Below are 4,056 nucleotides of genomic sequence, written 5' to 3'. Positions count from 1 at the left end.
CATATATTCATGCATGTTATTTTATTATGTAACATTTAAAACTATTAGAAAAATCACTACACCAATTTAGTTGAATAGCTACATTTAGTTTGTGACCCTTATTTTAAGAGCCACCATTATAAAAAATTGTGACACTTATCTCTATCATTTTTTTACCGTCAGAAACTTAAATGTTACAATAGTAAAATTATAGTCTGTCTCACTCTTTTTATCATAAGCAAGCCATAACACACCTCTCCCGAGTCACCAACTCACTGGCACTGCTCCCTCTTCCCTCACCTTCATTCATTTTATTTTTTCTTCTATCCATTTCCCATAAATTTCAAATTCATCAACCTGTAAATCAAATTGTCTCCTCCAAATTCCAAATCACACGAAGAAATCTAGAATATTCTCGGGATTCGAACTTGGAGTTTATTCTTGAAGCACGCAATTAGGATTTTCTTTGAGCGCTCCAGATTCAGCATCAAGGCGTCGTTATGGAAACAATGTAGGAGAACGAGATCTTCGTGCTAGTAAATCGAATCGTGCAAAATTCTAATTTTCGATGGAAAACAACTGCGTGGGACCGAACGCCAGTGGCGGAAACAACTTCCTCAAATCAATGTTGGTGGCGATCTGGAGAACGCGGCCACCGTAGACCAGGCTCCTGGCACAAGACGTCGCTTCCACGTAGCAACCACCAACAATAGGGAGACTCCATCACAGTCTCCGGTGCCATCAATTCCCGCTCTGATATCTACCACCGTGGCCGTAGAAAGTAGCAAAGTCCTCGAGCAAATTGTTCTCCTTTTTCCTTCATTCCATTCAGTCTCCTTCATTTCATTCTAAAATGTGAATTTTCTCTAGTTTTGTGATAATTCCTGTTTTGTGCTTTGTATCTTATTATATGAAGAATTATTTTGTTGGAAGCTTTAAATTCTGTTTGTTTTAAAATTCATTTTAATTTTACTAGTACATAACATGTTCGATGAAATGTTTCAACTAGAATTATGGCTGTTTGATGCATTTCTAATAGAAGGACAGATAAGAGTGCAATTGATGCACTAATATGCAATTATATTGGTCCAATGTCAAGAGTTACATTGTTAATTAAGTGATTCTTGCAATCTTATGTAATGTGAACTTCTTTTTGAATAACATTTTTAAGTGTTGTAGTTTATTTTTTTCTTTTTTCGTGTGGTATTAATGCAGTTTGTCTAAATTAATTAATTTAGTGATTAATTATAAGATGAGTATAAATCAATTAATTTGCAGGAAATTTGATATCACCTTTGTATATGTTTTCCAAAGCATGTTACCAATCACTCTTATTACTATTAATTAATTGTGCTCAATGCAATAATATTGCAGGAAGCATTTTCTCTCTCTGATTCTAAAGTTCTTGAGGGAGTGGTACACTCTATTCTTTCATTTATTGGAAACTTTTTCATTTTCAAAAAAGAAAACCTACTAATTCTAGACTTGCATTTACCTGATTTGTTAGTTTTATTTATATCTCTTTGCATATGTATATTTTTATGAAAATTATTTGAGGCACTGGTATAATGAATCTCATTTGTTTGAATATAATTAACAATTATGTGTTTTTCGTTGTTTCAGCTTGTCAAGTGGCAGAACTTGATGTAATACAATATATATACACTAATTCCGTGGTGACCTTTGGTACTCTCTTCAACTTTGGTCATAAATTCTCTGTGACTGAGATATTCTCTTAGTGATACTGTTCAAGTGTTTCAAGTTTTGATTGAGATCAGATTTAATAATAATGTTTCTTGCACGGCTGCACCTAGTATTTCTACGGGCACTTTGAGTTCCATGTATAGTGAAATAATTGTTGTTCAATTCAACATTTAACTGTTTATATATAGCTCAAGGTCTGACTTTTGTTAATAGTGTATATTGGATGCATTTTGATGAAGTATTTTCTGACAAGCTAATTTAGCTTCTTTATTCTACAACTTCATCATTTCTTTAAAATGGTTGTGAATTTTACTTCAAACCTGGACTACTCTTGTCTAATACAGAAAAGATACAATATTATGACAATTCAATCATTTTCTATGGTGAAATTTAAAAACTGATTCTATTATTCCTCTATTTATTCCTAACTCTAGCTAACTACCTTTCCCTTCAAAAGTTCCTCTGTTACAAATCTGTTAGACCTAAAGGCCACTTGCCATGCTTATTTGTCTTGTATGCTAGCCCATATAAATAGTCTCTAACAAAATGCGAGGTAACTGGTTAAGCCTTCTCGAAGTCCTGATAGTTGGAAGCTGAGTGAGATTTTTGCAACTGGGATTGTCCTAGGAGGTTATCTGACTCTAATGACAGTGATATTCTTTTGAGCAGCATATAAAATACACTTTTTTCCTGTAAGCATCTTCCCTCTAGCTTAATCATTGTTTGTAGTGACATCAAATTATATGACAATGAAAATCACTGTGATACAGAACCATTTTCATGTGAGACATCTCCACGGAGATCTTCATGGTCCACCTACTCATGAAGAGAGTAAAATGCTAGGAGCTGCTATATATCTTCAAGTCAGTATAATTAGTCAAGCCTTAATTTTTGTGAATCGCTCAAGGGGATGGTCCTATACAAAAAGGCCCGGTGTTTTGCTTATGATCGCTTTTGTTATAACTCAACTGGTACTTTTTATATTTTATCCCACTCAGTACAAAGCGTAAGAGTCAATTTGGTTTTTACTTTTATCTCTTATTTTTGTCTTCAATGTTTTATGTTTAGAATTTTGAAAAATAAATTAATAGTGTAATTCTATTTTTTATTTTCACATTTTTTTTACAAAATACTAAAAATAAAAGAGAGGAGATGACAATAAAAACCAAACATTGCCCTGATTTTATTTTTTATGTCAATGATCCTAATCACTTCTATATCCTCTGTAGATTGCAACTATTGTATCTGCCTTTCTCTCTTAGGAGCTAGCAAGAATCAAAGCCATAGGATGGAGTTAGACGGGAATCATCTGGGTTTACTCTATTATAACTTACTTATTTTTGGATCCTATAAAGTTTGCTGTTCGTTATGCATTAAGTGGAAGAGCTTGGAATTTGGTGGTAGCCAAACATGTAAGTACCAATAAACTTGCACCATCTTAGTGAATAAAATAAAAATAAATAAATAATCTCTGGTAAACCAATATTAGTAAATAAATAAAATAAATAAATAAATATGCATATATACTATATGACTAGATGATTCCTAACAATCTTAAGACTAAAAACTGATGAGAAATACTTGCATGCTCCTAGAGCACATTCATTGCGTACTACAAGAGAAAAATGATAAGGAGTTTCACTTGTTTCAGTTATTGTTTAGTTTTATTTTAAGTTAAAGAACTAAGTTTCAAGCTTGTATATTTGTGTTTCAGTTATTATAATATTAGTTTGTTCATCTAGAATATTATTCATTGATGTATGATTTGTCTTATTTGGGTCTTTAGGGGGATCACAAGAAATTGTTGAAGAGGACAAGAGAGAGTTTCTTGTGTTAAAGAGTTGCTTGTGAAGCAATTGCTGAAGTTGAATACTATTGAGGTTGAAGGTGAAGCTAAGTTGCGGAAAAAAGTTGAGGATTAAGTTACAAGTACAATTGTTAGCTTTCATGTTTGGATTAATTTAGGATTTTTTGAATTTACATTTTATTGATTATGATTATGTAAAATTTGTCGAATTCAACTTTTGAAATATATTGTTGCTATTTTTGTAAAACTTACAAGATTAAGTTTAAATTTATTGAAATATTATGCCATTTATTATTTTGTTGGTAGACACATATAAATTATTATTTATAATAGAAATATTTTTTGCAATATTTAATAAAAGAAAACTTTGATGTCGGAGAGATTATGACAGTTTAAAATAAGCACTAAATACAGGAAAAAACTGTCACATGAATAAGTAACTTAGTAATAGTTTTAAATCAAAAAACTGTCACTAAAAATATTATGACAGTTTAAATAGTCACTAAATATGCCTGAAAACTGTCATAAGAACTAGTAACTTAGTGACACTTTCAAATCGTCTCTAA

General features: G+C 31.5%; 1 long non-coding RNA gene across 3 annotated transcripts; it reads left to right on the top strand.

The window, feature by feature from the left end:
• Positions 1-210: 210 nt before the first annotated feature.
• On the top strand, positions 211-3,784 carry LOC112771442 (uncharacterized). Of its 3 annotated transcripts, XR_011876230.1 has the most exons (7): positions 240-834; positions 1,354-1,395; positions 1,603-1,665; positions 2,237-2,375; positions 2,454-2,654; positions 2,913-3,095; positions 3,470-3,784. It is a non-coding gene; the product is annotated as an uncharacterized lncRNA (long non-coding RNA). The 3 variants fall into 3 exon arrangements; XR_011876229.1 differs by lacking the exon at positions 1,354-1,395 and having other exon boundaries at positions 211-834; XR_003187066.3 differs by lacking the exons at positions 240-834; positions 1,354-1,395; positions 1,603-1,665 and having other exon boundaries at positions 1,745-2,375.
• The last annotated feature ends 272 nt before the right edge of the window (positions 3,785-4,056 follow it).

The sequence above is a fragment of the Arachis hypogaea genome, chromosome 18, assembly GCF_003086295.3.
Source record: "Arachis hypogaea cultivar Tifrunner chromosome 18, arahy.Tifrunner.gnm2.J5K5, whole genome shotgun sequence".
Lineage (NCBI taxonomy): Eukaryota > Viridiplantae > Streptophyta > Magnoliopsida > Fabales > Fabaceae > Arachis > Arachis hypogaea.
The sequence above is the reverse complement of the archived record's forward strand: the minus strand, read 5'-3'. Positions and strand labels throughout refer to the sequence as shown.